Consider the following 17,676-nt stretch of genomic DNA (forward strand, 5'->3'; position numbering starts at 1 on the left):
AGCCCGGCGGCCGTCACTATACCGCTGGCGGTATTTTGACCCAGCTTACCGCCGTGGATTTCCAGCGGTTTCAACCGCCATGAAATCCATGGCGGTAAGCACTATTAGTGCCAGGGAATTCTTTCCCTGGCACTGATAGGGGTCTCCCCCACCCCCCCCGACTCCCTCCCCTACACCCCCCCCACCCCTACCACCCCCCAAAGGTGGCAGGGCCCCCCTCCCCACCCCGACCCCCAACATAACATTACTCACACACACCCGACAGGCATGCAGGCACCACCAACACACACACACACCCCGACATACATGCCTACATCCACACACACAGTCAGACACGCACACCCACATTCAAACATACACGCCCACATCCACACAGACATACCCACAGCCATACACACACTCATTCCCATACACACAACACCCCCGCAAGCATACACGCACTCACACACCCCCTCTACATACACACACGCACACCTCCATGCACGCACACAACACACAACAACCCCCCATCCCCCTCCCCTAACGGACGATCGACTTACCTGGTCCGTCGATCCTCCGGGATACGCCGACACCACACTGCCAACAGAACACCGCCACGGCGAATCACAGGACGTGATTCGCTGGGCGGTGTTCTGTTGGTGTGGCGGTGGAGGTGGAGCAACCTCCACTTCCCCCCCGCCCGCAAGTATGGCTGTTGGCGGCTCTCCGTCAGAATAACGACGGAGAGCAGACAACAGTCATAATACGCAAGCGGCAAACCGCCTGCACAGGCGGTCTTCCGCACGGCGGTCCCTCGGCGGTCTTGCAAAAAGACCGCCAAGGTAGTAATGACCCCCTAAATGTGCAACCTCAGTTTTTTCAATTTAGTACACGTCAGATATTCCACCGTCTAGTGCATAAGTTGCAGACGTGTTTCAAGGTAAAACAGACCAAAAGTTAACAACAATCTTTTTGACATGTGGTGCGAAGTGGCAGATACTTTATAAATGTTAACTGGTTGAAATTTTGGTTCTTGATTGCTGCACTCAAGTATTAAACCTATGGTAATGCAGTGAAACCTTTGGACAGACAGTAATAATATTTTTACTTGATGAACTGGCAAAGGACTTTCACCTCCTTCAAGGGAAAAAACAGACATATTTAAATATAATTCAAAAAGTGTGGAAATATATATTTTGTGATGAAAGTCTTTTATTTCATTATTCCTGCAAATTCCAGTTAAATAACAGCCACTGGTATAAAACAATGTGGATTGTAAGATTGGAGACTACAGATAGGCCCCTTAAATTTTACTTCCCTTTCTAAGGTCTCAAACCTTGAACCAAACTATGCTTTTTAGTGGGAAACTTATAGTAGACATTTTAATATACAGTGCTGATCTGCCTGCCTCATAATTAATCAAAAGATGTCCTTTAGATATCTGTAGTGTAGAAGAGGAGTTCTACAACATAATTACAATAAGGAAACAATTTTATTACCTGTATTGTGCAGATATATACTTATTCTCTACTGAGTGAAACATTGGATATTTTACATAAACTATTTTTCTCTGTGAATTTAGAAGGGACAGTTATTAAAATTGTGTTCCTGGCTTTCCTAGTCCAACAACAAACTCATTATTTATTAGTAAATAACATTTTCAATAGGAGGTGTTAAATGGGTACTCATTTAGTACTGGATTTAGAGTTTGCCAGACAGGGTACTCAGTTGCAATGGTGACAGAATACTATTTCAGCCAAACTTAAGATCTGTCTAACTCATTTAGGGTCAAACAATCCCTCAATATGTTGATGATGGAGACTACTCCATGTCCACCGCAACCACACACCACCGACTACCCAGAAGCGTAATGTCTGTCAGAGGTTTTGCACTTGTCTGCCCACCCTATTTAGAGTAGGCGGAGAAGTGACAAGTTTTCATTGTATCACTATCAGGCAAAACTTGTATTAAGGTAAAGAGAAAATTGCAAAATGACTCCTGTACCATGGGAAAAAAACTCCCATGGCGAGGAGGCCTTTGCTTTTTTATGTTCAAAAACACAAAACCTACTTTGGGATATTGTTTTTGAAAATAAATCGAATTTGAAAGTCTAACGGATGGCTCCATCATATTCCCGGCCTCCTGATATGCCTCCGTAAAAAAATTGTTGTCCAGTGATTTTTATTTTTGATGTGTTTTTGGATTGTTAGAGAAGTAATTTAGCATTTGGAGGCATTGCTGATCTGGTCCAAATTTTTCTGGGTGACATTTTTAAAAATGACAGATGTGTTGCAGTGGTGATGTAATATTTCAGTAACCATGAGACCTGTAAACTTTGCACTTGTATAGCGCACTACTCACCCGTTAGGGTCTCAAGGCACTGTACGCATACCGCTATGGAACCCCTCCTGGCTTTTCCCTGTGAGGTGCTCACTCCTGGGCACCCACAGGGTGAAGCTAGGCATCCAAGTGCTGTTGGGGCCGTTGTGGAGATTAAGCAAGCTGTTGCCCAGAGTTACAGAGTGGGACCCATTAAATTAGATTAGGCACCAAGGTGAGAATTATCTGGTCCAAGGGAACTGAGCCCAAGACCTGCTGAGGCGGGACTTGAACCGTGATCCTGAGCCAGATCTCTGCTTCAGGGTCTGCCACTCTAACCATTGTGCCACACTTCTCCATTATACTTCATTTTGCTGTCAAAACATAGGTTTTGGGGGTCATGTGGTCTTATAGAAAAAATAACTCCTCAGCGCAACCCTTACGCCATTTCCCAAAATGGCGGCTATAATATAGGAAGAAAAGACATATATAGAAATGAAACAAACAGTAGTGGTTCTTAATCCTCTTATGTATACACCAAACAATGTTTATGATCTGAATTTGAAAAAAAAAAAGTTTATCACTCCTGTTTTAGACATGTTTTCATAGTTCACTTTATTTATTTGTTTTGACAATCAGTTGTAGTAAATTTGCAGAATGTTGAACATTTAGGAACAGCATATTGACAGGGACCTTTTTTTTAGCACAGGATTTGCAAGTACATGTAGGTATAAGTTCTTTGGGTAGAGCCTTTAGAAATTTTGGAGGTTTTGGCACCCCATCAATGTCTTCTACACCAAATTCACACATATCTTCCTCTACATATGCATGAGCCAAGACATTTACACATCTTCTGATCAAGTAGAAAGTTTTTTAAATTTGTTCCTGCACAGAATATGACATTGTTGGAAGGTCACTTAGCGGGCTGATCTCTTGAACTCACAGTACCAAAGACCTTCATATGTGTGACAGCCAGAACTTGTTTTCCACCCACCCACAAGGTATTTTTCTACATCTTTAAAGTCACAATCTTCTTCTTTTTCAACAAATCCTTTTCACAGGTTTTACAGTTAAAGCTCCAAGCTTTGTTCCAATTTTGCTCACAGTGTCATAATCGGTAAGAATATGTGCCTTGATAAGAACACTGGGCCTCTCTTGGTCAAGTTCCTTGCACAGAATATGAAGCAGGATTATGGTCTGTTTCATAACGTATCCATAACTCTGACAATCCTTGACTTATGAACAATGCGACAAATCTAAGTAGCTCAATAATAACATCTGTGTCATTTGACAGTACAATGACTTGAATGGAACAATTTTGAACAGCCCACTCAGCATGTGGTAGAGCACAAAGGTCAGCTTCCTCCAATTTGCTATAACGTTTTTGAACAATATGGCCCATACTTTTTTAATATGTCTCTGGAGGCACGAAATCCTCATTGACAATCATTCCACTTTCAATAATTTTAAATGCAGTGTTCACTGAAACATTAGCAATGTTTTGGCAAGTTAACATCTTCAAGTTCATCTTGTTCGATGATGATGACCAGAATTTATCAAATTGCACAGGTAGAGGTGTCGATTTTTTGATGCAGGCAAGGTCAATTCTTCCACTTGTTGACATTCGTCTGATTCCCTCACATTCTTTGACAGATAGTTCAAGATAACTGTCAAAGCCAATGTGCAGTTCCTGCAAGGTGCACTCTGACATTAATATCTGTAGAACAGTCTGAACAACCTCTCTGAAGCTTTGCATGAATGAAATCTTGACCATTCGCAATGGTGACATATAGTCCAGAACAAAAGCAGTTTTCACTGAGTGCACTTTTTGGAATTGAAATTCTTCAGGAGAAAGTTTTTTTCAAGCTTTTGTACAAGTTTGTGCTTCACTTGTTTGGTTGCAGCATCTCCATCAAAAAATGTTTTTGTTGAAAGAAGATCATGTGACAGAATGTCACTGATAAATCACCTCTTTCTTTTGCTACATCTATCTCTCTATGAGCCTGTGAAAGTTGTTTTTTTGAAACCTGTTTTGTAGTGGCTGGTGGATGAAACTCTTACCGTGGCAATTGAAGTGTGGAAATGTAACTTTAGTGTTTATGTAAAACAGCTTTTTCTCTTTTGTTACAAATCTCTCTTGCTTCGGTTATGTGTATAGTTTCGATCCATGTTCCAGGGCATCTAGTAAACGTGCCTTTATATCATTATCCACATATTGCTTGGTCACAGAGTTGTGAAGTCACAGAAGCTCAGTCATTTCAAAAGGATTTCCTTGCTGCTGCATGAAATGAATAAGGCTGTCAACATGTTTATTAAAACGTTCCCCTCTCTTTCCAACAAGTTCCTGATGAGGAACAGTTTCACAATGGTCCATTAATTTTGAATTTGTCATGTTTCTGTACATGGTAAACTAACTGCCACTGAGCAACATATTCATGTGCCTGACCAACAATTTCCTTGAAGCTTTTCTGTGATCTCTGGATCGTCTGTTCCAGTTTCGAATCTGGAGCCACAGCATTGAACTTTTCCTCACTGTCATTCACCACAAAATGTCTTTGGATTAATGTTCCGTAGCGGTATGGTTTTTCCACCTCTAGCTTCTTCATTCTTTCAAAATGCAAGGACCCATAACTGAGGTAGTTCCTGCAATCGAATTCGTGAAACACAGTAATCAGTGACTCCACAGTTTTCATGTGCAGCTCAGGATATGGAAAACACCTTCATTGCAGACAATTGGCAGGATAGACTCGTCTTCAAGCTGAGCATGCACATTTTTCAACTTTTTTAGAGCTGTGTATACTGCTGCATAGTTTGTGACTGGAGATGGCATTACTGGTAAAACCCCAACCTTCTTCAGTGGGAGGGTATTCTGGGAGATCAGAGCATGAATTCTAACTGATGGAGGAACTGGCTTTTTTTCATCCCTCTGTCTGCACTGAATAGGCAATTTGATAAATTCAATTAAATAAGCTTTGCAAACCGCAGCATCAGGTCAAAGACGATCAATGTCCTCATCTACTTTGAAGCTTTCTGGGAGACTGGGGTATGTGGATGGCTTGCAGTGATTTTGCACACGTTGACAAGGCAGTTGGGTTATCTTTGCAGCTTTGTTTGTTTATGCATATAGCTGACACAGCTTGTTTTCCAGCAGGTACTTCATTGGTACAGCACCATGGCAGTATCATGTATGCAGGATATTCAACACAAAGAAGGGCTGTCTTCAAAATCAAAATTATCAAGAGCAACAATTGTAAATCCTTTCCTGCTAAAGTCATTTGGAAGAAGTGTGCTGTTGGATTCACAAGATTTTACAGCATGAGCTGCTAACAAGTTCCTGCTTTGTACTATGTCATTATGCCTTGTTGATTCACCAATCTTATTAATTGAAGTTATCTGCTCTCTACTTTTGCACTTGTCATAGATTGCGTGGGAAGTCATCATGTGTAGCAGAGAATTTTTTTGCTGTGATGTAATTCTTAAAACATGATTTGTAAAAGACAGTACATTTGCATAGCATAAACCTGTTGGTTCATGGGATTGTCTTGCACTTCTTCACTTATATCTTCAAAGCCATCATCAATGTTACCAGCTTGTGTTCCAAACTCAAGAACTTTAGTTCGTAACAGTTTTGCTTTGCTGATATGAAACAATTTTGTAAAAAATGTTAAGACAACATCAGGCATTCTTGTTGACTCCAATGATTTGTGGACCTCTGGGGCAGCACACAATTTGTCATTAAGTCCAAAATCTAAATCTTTCAGGATGTTTCATAAAATGGTTCCTACTGATTTTACTGCATCCTGTTATCTTATTTTGGCAGCCAGAACATCAGGAGGCAAATCCGCGAACACCATAAGTGCCTCACTGTTTTTGTTAGAAAGACGAAAACAAATTCTGTTATTGTTCATACTCATCAGAAAAATCTTACTTTCGTTATTATGGATCAATATAGTTTCAACAATGTTCATTATTATGTTTCTGATCTAACTGAGTGTGAACCCACAGCTAGCACCCAAGAGTGGCTTTAAAATTTTATTTGCTTTTCAAAGAGTGCAAACTTAACTGAAGGCTGGCAGTTAAGTTGCTGCTGGGAGCTCATTGTACATTCATCTCAGAAGAAATAAGTTGCAGTTAAAAACATGTTTGCACTTTGAGATTCACATACTCTGTACTTTGTTCTTTCGTCACTCACTTTGGCCCTTATTCTTGCTAAACCACAGAGAACACATTGAAGATCCTCTGCTTTCTGATCAGTTGTTGGAGATGGATGAGGGGTAGCCACTGATCTTTTAAGTGGATGGGCATTGGGTTTGGTTGTCGTTGCTTTCTCAGAAGGCTCAGATTCTTTTAGGCGATTCACTGGTTTCTGCTATTTTTTGACACATTTGTTCCAGATTTTTTTCAATTGTACACAACTTGTAGCAGTTGTTGTTACAATGACAAAATATTTGTTCCTCTACATCCATCAGTTTCAATCTTTTGTGAACTTCGTCTTGCTGTATTTCTGCTTGAGCTCTCTTCTATCCATCCACAGTTGACGTTAGTTTTTTCTTTCGTATTCGTTTGGCATATCATACATCTTGCTTTGTTAAAGGAGTCCTCAGATTTTGTAGTTAGCAACACTCTGTCAGGAGGAAAAGATCCTCTGCTACCACCTGCTTTGCTCATGTTTAAAAATTTGAATCAGCAAGAAACCTGAAACTAAAACAATATTAAAATAAATTACCAATATGATGGCTAAAACACTTCTTTATAGAGCTACCATTTTGAAAAATGGTGGAAGGATTGCTCTGAGGAGTTGTTTTTTGTCTCGCTAAGACTACTTCATCCCCAAAACCTATGCTTTGACACTAAAATGAAGTAAATAATTCTCATGGTTCCTGAAATATTACATCATCAGTGCAACACATCACCATTTAAAAAAAAAACTGTCCAGGAAAAAATCAGCCCAGATTAGCAATGTCTACCCAAGATAAATTACTTCTCTAATGATACAAAAACACAAATCAAAAAATTAAAATCTCTGGACAACAATTTATTTACAGAGGTATATCAAGGGGCTAGGACTATCATGTTGACAGAACTAACCGTCAAACTTTCAAATCATTTATGGAAACAACTGTGATAGTGGTTCCTGCAAATGCAAGAGTTTTCAGCTGGAGCAGTGGGCAACTCAAAATTTGGCAGGTGGATACTGTTTCAGGGCACTGACTGCACTTTACTTTGTAGCCTTGATGGAGTAAATTCCCAGTGGGCCAAAGACTAAATGAGACCCCTAGTTCACAAGAATTCTTTATATTTAGCATAACAGTATGATCTATTGTCTAGCAATGTGTGTTAAAATAAAAATGTATAATTAATACTGTCAAGGATGGTGGTAAATAATGCCACATAATTTGCCATTTCCTGCTGGATAATCTATTTAATCTTGCCAAATAATTTGGTCTTCCAGCTACTGAACTCATCCAGAGATACTGATCATAGCATATAAACTACAGGAATCGGACAGGCAGAAAATAGCCTTAGCGGAAAATGAAGAAATTAAAAACAACATGCAAGGAAAAAAAAACATTCAAACACAAAGAGAGATTGCTAATATCAGGCAAAAACAGATGCATCAAACCCTTTGCAGCAAAGCTAGAATTTTGAAAGGGTCATCAGTAAAGTTAAGTGACATCCATGCATCTGCTAGAATCTTAGAGATTAACTAAATATTCTCTGTTTCTACTCATGAGAGAAACAGAAATGCTGGGAAGGCATCTTCGTATGTACATAATACACAGTATGCACTGGCCACCAAAAAAAACCTCAACATTTCCCTTGCAAGTAGAAAAAAATTGGTGAAAAATTATAAATACTTTTGAGCAATATGATAACAAGATTTATGTTTTGGAGATAATTGGCAGCACGGGTAGAAAGGTTTGAAAGGATTTCATATTCTTGTGCAGGTAGAAAAGGGAGTGAATTTGCTGAAAGCAGAAATTCTGCTACTGCAGAAGCAAGTATTAGAGAATGGGTCAATACCTGATAATAGGCTGAGTAGTTAAAAAGGATGGAAAAGGATGATGGAGAAGACAACCTGGGTACTAGATTTACAATAGCTGACAGTAGAATTTCCCTATATCCCGGGATCAGGCTGAAATGTATTGTATCGCGAAGAGGAAAGGTACAGAGGTTGGAAATGGAAATAAAACGCAAAATGTCGAGTCCCCCTGAAGACCATGAAAAGCATCCCCATGTGTCTCCCATATCTCACAGATATTCAGTAGCATTGGGCTGAATGAGGCTCCCTAAAGGGTTAGGGGAAGCATGAGGGTTGGGGCAGCTGCAGGGGCCTGTGCAATCACCCTAGGGACAGGAACATTGAAGATGTGTATGCATAGTAGTAAGAAAAAGAGGTGGACATCACACTACCCTGACCTGATGACGTCAATCGACCCCAGGGAGATTTCACCAACAAGAACAGAAATTGAGACCAATTGCGTTATACCTGCCATGTCTGAGTCAAGGGACTACAAGAACACTGTGTATGGATATAACAAGGCAGAACCTTAGAACATTTACCAGGATTTAAAAAAAAAAATGAAATCAGTAAAAGTCTGATGGCGCTTTGAATGAAAATACCAGAAAATAAAAGGACAATCTTTGTAATTTTAGAGATGTAGGTTTAGTACAAAGCAGAAAAAAGAGGCTAAGGTGGTCATTGAGACCTCAGTGGGTGCCACAGAAGCCTACAGATATGGCAGATGTTCTTACCTGCACCCAACAAGTAGAAGACCAACTGTAGTGACTCCAGGGATGACAGTGATTTAATATTTTTATTTTTATGACAGTGCTAACCCTGGCATTGCAGGAACACTTTCATTAGAAAACAGGAGCACTGGCCTGCTGTCTTGTAAAGGCAGCCTGTAGAGATTATTTTTGTTTTGTAGAAATAAAGCCCCAAAGCCAAAGATTTCTCATTGCATGTTGAGCACATTCCTGCTCCTAGCTGGGACTTCCATGCCCTACCTAGTGGCACAGTGTCACAGGCAAGAATAATGTGGCATAAAAATAGTAGTTTATGATCTCAGCTGGAATGGGGATGAATGTTTTAAGGGCTCTAGCAAAATAAACCTTTTGCCAGACCCAAACGTTCCACTTTAATACATATAACTTGCCATAGGATTGACCTTGGACAGCCCAGAGGGCAGGATGCAATGTATTCAAAGAGTAGGACATTTACCTTTTAGTTTTACATGTCCAGGTACTCAAAAACTCTTAAGTTTGTTTTTTCCTACTGCAATGACTATCTCCCCCATCGGGTAACATTGGAGTTGCCCTATTACATCTTATAAGTGCAACTTCCAGATGGGAAGATATGACACTTTTGAGTGTGGTGTCTCTGAAATCACAATTTAAAATCATGACTTATGGTGAAGTCAGATTTTAAACTGCAGCTCTGAAAATGTCACTTTTAGCAAGTTGGGGTTTTCTTGCTTTAGCCATTTGGTGCTTTCAGACTGTCTCTTGTCACACGGCTCGGTGCAGTTGGCAGTTGGGCTTTGTGTGTTCTCCCAGTGGGATTAGAGGTGACTCAATGGGACAATAACTAGTGTGATGGGGGTGGGGCGGAGCACCGCCCCAATTGTACCTGAATAGGCTGCATCCTGTCTGCACCCAAATGGCCTAACAACCCTGTATTGTCATTCCAACTAGCTTGGTGTCAGGGCAGGGGAGAAAGGGAATTCATTCACTTCAAAGCCACTGTCTAGAAGCTTCTCCCACCTTCCAGAACCAATGACCCAATGTATAAATACTGGACCTCAGACACCACCGCTTCAGTATACTTCTGGACCTGTGAATACTCTGCCAGGAAGAAGAACTGCTGTGCTGCTGAAGGCCTGCCACTCTGCTGGACTGCTGTTTTGCTGTACTTCTGCTTTACTGTACTGACCCATGACTGCTGCCCTCTTACCTGGGAGTGAAAAGGACTGGACCTGCATCTCTCCATCCCAGAATGACTCCAAAGGTTAATTGCCTGGTCTCCTGATCTGAAGTCTCAGGGACAGAAAAGACTTCCAACCACCCTTTTCCTGGTCTCTGCCCAATATGAGTCTGTTCTTCTAAGGGGTGCAACTCCAGTCCTGGATCCTTGGAAGTGGACCTGAGGTGCTTTCCTCCAGTGACCTGGGACATCCTCTGCTGCGGAGGCAGAACCGACGCATCTCACCACAATCCTGATTTAAGGTACTTTGGTCAGGAAGCTCAACTGGGTCCCTGTAACCAGCCCACGCTCCATTGTGGTCGGCCTGAGCTTTTGACTTTGTCCATGTCCAACGTGATCAGATATCCCCAGTTGCCATTTTTGCTTCTAAGCACTATTTTATAGTTTAATCTTTAAAATTTCATAGCTCAGGTTCTGCTTATTGTTTTTTTTGCTATTTTGGTCTTGTTTTATTTATTAAAATAAGTTCTACTTTTCTACCTGGGATTCTTTTGTGTGGCGGTTCTCTGTTTTACTATTTGAATTGTTGCACAAACACTTTACACATTGCCTCCCGGTAAAGCCTGACTGCTCTGTGCTAAGAAAACAGAGGGTTAACACAGGTTAACTTGGGATTTACTTGTGCCTTACCCTTACTAGGTTTGTGGTTGCTGCTTGACCAGGGCTTATACCCCTGTCAACCAACAACTCATTTTCTAACAAATAACAATTAAGAAGACATAACAAAAATAATGAACTTTCACAAAATGATTATATCAATGCGAGGTACAATGGCTAAAACCAACAGTACATTTAACAAAAAGGCATCAGTAACTAATCAGTATCAAAAGAATTCTTCCTGGTATCCAGATTGTCAAGGCTTCTACTGTACACAGGAGAAGGAGGAGTATTTCAGTATTGTCCCAAAAGTCTTATTATTTGCTTGGAAAAACAAATTAGACTTGTTTCCAGACTACACACAATAAAGACATGAAGGAAAATTGTTGCAAAGCTCAGTACCTGTCCTTTTCTAGATGTTTGTAACATTTGCAACATTCTTTTATTATGTGACCTATATTGTCAAAGGGGCATGTAGCCAGTTGGCTATTGTTTGCATTTCATTTTTATTGCAAAAAGTGTATATGTGTGTGTGGTAATATATTATGGCATAGGAGGATGTGTGTACTGTTGTGAAATTTTTATAGCTCATTTAATTTTCATGTTTTTTATTGCTGAATGAATGTTAGTGTTTTCTTCATTGTTACCACCATGCCTTCTTATGGCCAGTGTGTGTGTATGGGTGTTTGTCATTGTCTACCATGTGTCTTTGTTCTCCATGCCATGTGGCCAGGGGCCATTTTGTGTAGTCTATGTCCATAGGCTTGAATGTGCACTTTGCTCTCCATTTCTCTTTGTTGCCAGTTGCTGTGTCACCATGTGGCTGGCAGCCATTTTCTGCATCTAGCCAGTGTCCCTTTGCCACAGGCTTATGTGTACTCTTTGTTTGCCATGCCTCCTTCCGACCTTGTTGTTTTAGGATGTAGCTGGCAGCCATTCTGTGCATCCAGCCAGTGTGTATTTGCCACAGGCCTGCATGGGATCTTCTTTGTTCCCCATGCCTCCTTGCTCCTTGTTATTGTTGTTTGACCATGTGGCTGGTGGTAATTTTCTGCATCTAGTCAGTGTCCCTTTACTATAGGCCTGTGTTTGGCCCACTGCATCAATCTAGTTGTGCAGGACTTTCTAAAAAAACGAAGACATAGACCCTCATTACAACCCTGGCGGTCGGTGATAAAGCGGCGGTAATACCGCCAACAGGCCACGGTAAAAAAAATTGAATCACGACCATGGCGGAAACTACCAACACAGACTGCCACTTTAACACTCCGACTGCCATGGCGGTAGAAACAAACACCGCAGCGGTAACCGCCAACAGACAGGTGGAAGACAATGTACTACCCACACTATTACAAGGCACCAATCTGCCAGCTTTTCCTGGGTGGTACCAACGCCATCAAAAGCATGGCTTAAACAGTACACAGAAGGGAAACCACTCACCTCTCTACACCCAACGAGGAACCAGGACACCATGAGCCTGAGTTACAGGTCCTGCCCATTTTGGTTTACCTCCTCATCTACCAGGAACATCAAAGACAGAGACGACGACGACGGTGAGTACTGCACCTAATACACAGGGGAGGGGGAGGAAAAAGAGAGTGACACACACACACGCAGCATGCAACACACCCACCCCCTACCCACAACAACATACACACACACATATCCAATAACATCACAGATACACCCGTCACCCCCTGGAAGAACGCAAGGACCAAATGAAATGATTTCAACAAATGTAATAATCGAACAATCAGATAGATCAAGATAACTTGAAATCATCAGTATATACAAATATTTACAGCAAGTACACAAGTCCGTACACTGTCCCATAAAATGTCCGTGGACCAGTGGTCCCAAAAAGCATGGGCGAAGCCCACACATGACACCTGCCTCAAAACGGAGAGAACACTGCAGGGGCATCAGGTTGAAAAAAAACAGGCACCTCAGGGGGAAGGGGAGGGGGGCACCTCAGCCGGATGATGGGATGACGCCACTGCTCATTGAGGGGGCTCCATGCCCACTGCCTAGTCCTGGGGAGTGCAAAGCCACTGTCTCTCAAGTGGGTGGGTTGCCCACTGCTTGGTCCTGGGGAGTGCAAATCCACAGTCTCTCAAGTGGGTGGGTTGCCCACTGCTTGGCCCTGGGGAGTGCAAAGCCACAATCTCACGAGTGGATGCTGTTCTCCACTGGTTCTGGTGGGGGCTTGGTGCCCAGAGTGCTTCATCCTGCCAAGGACTCGGTGAATGGATGCTGTTCTCCACTGGTTGTGGAGGGGGCTTGGTGCCCAGAGTGCTTCATCCTGCCAAGGACTGGGTGCGTGGATGCTGTTCTCCACTGGTTCTGGAAGGGGCTTGGTGCCCAGTGATGCTGCACCAGGGGTGTGGCAGTTCGCATTCCCTCACATGGGTGTCTGAGCCACGAGATTTACCGGTAATAGATAGCATGATACTCCATGGAGGCAGAACCACACTCCTCCTTGTGACGACTGAGGCTGCAAACTGCTGGTAGTGCCAGTGCTGGTGGTGGTGTCTCATGTAGTGTGTGCAGGGTCCAGGACGTCTCCTGCAGCCTTGGACGGCTGCCCACTGGGGATGCTGCTGAGGTCCGCTGTAGTGGCACTGGCTGGGCATGTCGCGGGGCAGGTGGTGGTGGCTGCGGCGGTGTCTGCGGGGGAGATGCTGCCGGTGGAGTAGGTGTCTGCAATTGTGGAGGGAGACACCAGGCCGTCTCCTGCAGCCTTGGACGGCTGCCCACTGGGGATGCTGCTGATGTCTGCTGTAGTGACACTGGCTGGGCACATTGAGGGGCAGGTGGTGGTGGCTGCGAAGATGTCTGCGGCGGAGATGCTGCCGGTGGTGCAGGTGTCTGCACTTGTGGAGGGAGACACCAGGCCATCTCCTGCAGCCTCGAAAGGCTGCATACTGGGGATAATGCTGGTGACTGTAGTTGAGGCAGCTGCCGTGCAGGTGGCGGTGCAGGTGGCGGTTGTTGCGGCGGTGCTCACCGTGGTACAAGTTGCTGGGCTGTCTTGCAAAAGGGGGGACACCAGTCTCTCACCCGGAGGCTCCGTGCCCTGAGGTGACTTCCCTTTGCTCTTGTGTCCCTTCCCCACCTTGAAATTCACTGCTGGGACCTTGGCACTGTCCTCTTTAGTTCTGGATGAGGCCTTGATGGGTGGGTGTTGCGGCTTTTCTCTTCTGCATGCTGGCCCCTTTTTTACCTTGGCAGGTGGTGGAATAGGGTGGTCCTTGGCTTCACTAGGTGGCACACTAGCAGCCCTGATGGGTGCCCCCTTCCATTTTCCCAGACTTGTAGGGACCACACTGGGCTAGGATTTGGTGGCTGAGGTGCTGGTCGGGGCTCTAGACAACTTGGCCCTAGGGGAAGGACGGGGGTGGGGAGGTGTAGGGAAGAGGTCAATGGTAGAAAGGAAAAGTTTCTTAGACACACTGGGACGGGAAGATGGGGGGGTTTGGGAGTGGAGGAAGAGGTAGTGGTTGTAGGAGGTGTACGTCTGCTGAGTTTGGGTGAAGGTGCATGGGTTGGAGGCTGTTGTGAGGTGGATGGCTGTTGAGTGGGTGTGTGTCGGCGTTTGTGTACTTTGGTAGGAGGGCTTACAGACACACTGGGAGAGGACACAGGGGACGTGTGAATGGTGGTGGGGGTGGTGATTGCATGTCAGTGGTGTGTGGTGATGGGCGTGCTGGTGATGGAGGTACTGGCTGAGAATGTAGTGCATGCAGGTGTGAGTGGAGACGAGACTGGGACGGAGGTGGAGGACATGGAGGAGGGGGACACAGTTGAGGCAATAGATGTTTGTGTGTCTGCATGGGTATGGTGCTTGTGTGAGTGCCTGTGGGATGTGTGGTGCTTATGTTTGCCTGAGACACTTTTGTGTGTTGATGTGTGTGCATGCTAGTCTGATGGTGTGCTTGGGATAGGCTGAGGATGAGGGGATTGGGTATGGTTAGTGGAAGTTGGAGGGGGGAGGCTGGACACAGGGACAATGGTTGCCATCAGTGCTGAGGCCAGAGCCTGAAATGCTCTCTTTTGGGCCGCCACGCCAGAATGAATGCCCTCCAGATATGCGTTTGTTTGCTGCAAATGCCTCTCGACACCCTGGATGGCATTCAAATTGGTTGACTTCCTGTGGCGGGACCTCCTGTCCACTATCACCGGCGGACGTGGAGGGCTGTTCATCGTTCGGGCTGGTGTCAGTGGCCCAGTGGTATGCCACTGTCTCCCTCATGGTGTTGCCCATGTCTGCCAGCACCCTTGCAATGGTGACCAGGGTGGTGTTAATGGACTTCAAGTCCTTCCTGACCCCTGGTACTGTTCCTCCTGCAGCCACTGGGTCTCCTAAAACTTAGCCAGTACCGTGCCCATGGTCTCCTGGGAATGGTGGTATGCTTCCATGATGTTGGAAAGTGCCTCGTGGAGAGTGGGTTCCCTGGGCCTGTCCTCCCCCTGTATCACAGCAGTCGTCCCAGCTTCCCTGTTGTCCTGTGCCTCTGTCCCCTGAATCGTGTGTTCACTGCCACTGACCCCAGATCCCTGATCATCCTGGGTTAGTGGGTTTGCCTGGGGTCCCTGTTGAGTTGGACACACTGCTGATTGACGTGTTCTTGGACCAGTGGCATGGGCCCGCTGGGTGGGTGCTGTGGTGGTGTTTCCTGAGGGGGGAGGTTCAGTGGTGGTATGGGACTGTGGCAGGGGAATCAACTGTCCAGACGTCCCTGATGGGCCGGGCTGGTCATCTTGATCCAGGCGTGCAGAGCTGCTGTCATCACTGTGGGCCTCTTCTGTGGGGGGACTGTATATGGCTGGCACCTCCTGTCCGGTGACGTTGGATAGGTGTCCTGTTGGGGTGTAGATGCATAGTTATTGTATCTGTGTGTGTCATCTTGTGCAATGGGTGAGTTTCCCTCAACTCCTGTGCTAGCATTATTGCCTTGGCACTTGAATGGGTTGTGATGGTGTGCCCTGGCTGAGTCTCTCTATTGGGCATGCTTTGGTGATCGGTGTCCATGCAGGTCTGTGGTGGGTGTCCATGCATTGTTGTCAGATGCAGGGCTTGGTATTGGGATGTGTGGGTTGTGATAGTAGGGTATCTGTGAGTTGTTGGGGTGATAGGTGTGAGGGTAGGGGTAGACCTTTGTGATGGCATGCAGGTAGGGGGGTGTTAGTAATAAAGATTTGACTTACCAGAGTCCAGTCCTCCTGCTACTCCTTCCAGGCCCTCAGGATAAATGATTGCCAAGACTTGCTCCTCCCATGTTGTTAGTTGCGGGGGAGGAGGTGGGGGTCCACCGCCAGTCCTCTGTACAGCTACCTGGTGTCTGGATACCACGGAACGTACTTCCCCCCTTAGATCATTCCACCTCTTCCTGATGTCATCCTGTGTTCTTAGATGCTGTCCCACTGCTTTGACCCTGTCGACAATTCTCCACCATAGCTCCATCTTCCTAGCAATGGACACCTGCTGCACCTGTGATACAAATAGCTGTGGGTCTACCTGGATGATTTCCTCCACCATGACCCTGAGCTCCTCCTCAGAAAACCTGGGGTGTCTTTGAGGTGCCAGGATGTGGTGTGCGTGATGTGTGAGGTGATGGTTGATGTGATGTGTGGTGTGATGTGTTAGGGTGTGTTCTTTGAGGTGCGTGGATTGTGTATGAGTGATGGTGTTGTGTGCCTCTGGATGCTGGTGTTTTCTTTGCTTTTCTGTCTCTCTGCTTCTTCCAAAAATGTTGTTGTAAGGGGTTGTGGGTAATGTGGGTGTGTGTTTTATAGTGGTGTGAGTGTGTGGTGTGTGTATGTGTATCAGGTCTATGTATTTTGATTTCTCCAATGTGGTTGTGTTTTGTAAATGTGTGTGTATTTTCAGCGCGGCGGTGTGTACCGCCAATGGATTACTGCGGTTGAATGACCGCCGCGTTGATTCATGGGTTGTAATAGTGTGGGCGTATTCCTGTTGGCGTAACGGTGTGGGATTTGCTAACACCAGTTTATCCCTGACCTTTTGTGTGGTGGACTTGCGTGGGTGTCTGTATTATGGAAAATTTCTAAGTGTAGGTCATAATACCTGTAGCGGATTTTCACTGCGGGCACGGTATGTTGGCGGCTGTCAGCAGGGCGGTCAGCGGCCTTTACCGCCAGGGTTGTAATGAGGGCCATAGTCAGCAACATACTGACCACCTGCAGACAAATCTGCACTAATTTCAGCCATTCTTTTAAAGCCCAGAAGCAGTTGCATATCAGTCAGCGTGGGGACAGAGTACCAGTTAAAGGCCTGAAATAGGAGGTGCCAGCATGCTAGAACTCAACCAACTATATGTTGCAACATTTGTTTGAGCAGTACAGATAGATCAAAGATTATATCATTCTAAGAGGGGATGCACTTGGGAAAGCTGTGACCATGGATATGGACAAATGGGACCTAGTCAAATGCCTTATACCAATGCTGCTCCCTTTTGAGGTTTTCACATGGGAAGTCAGCAAGGTGGGAAGTATGATGGGCGAAGCTATCCAGTTATTGCATCTTGTTGGACTTTTTTGCTTATGCAGGGTCATCCTCAATCTTTTTGCCTCCTGCCTCCTATTTCTTCTGACGTGTTGTTGTTGGCTTTTGAACTCTGAGCACTTTACCACTGCTAACCAGTGCTAAAGTGCATATGCTCTATGTGTAAATTGTATGTAATTGGTTTATCCATGATTGGCATATTTGTTTTACTGTTAAGTCCCTAGTAAAGTGCACTAGAGGTGCCTAGGGCCTGCAAATCAAATGTTAC

This window comes from Pleurodeles waltl, chromosome 8 (assembly GCF_031143425.1).
Source record: "Pleurodeles waltl isolate 20211129_DDA chromosome 8, aPleWal1.hap1.20221129, whole genome shotgun sequence".
Lineage (NCBI taxonomy): Eukaryota > Metazoa > Chordata > Amphibia > Caudata > Salamandridae > Pleurodeles > Pleurodeles waltl.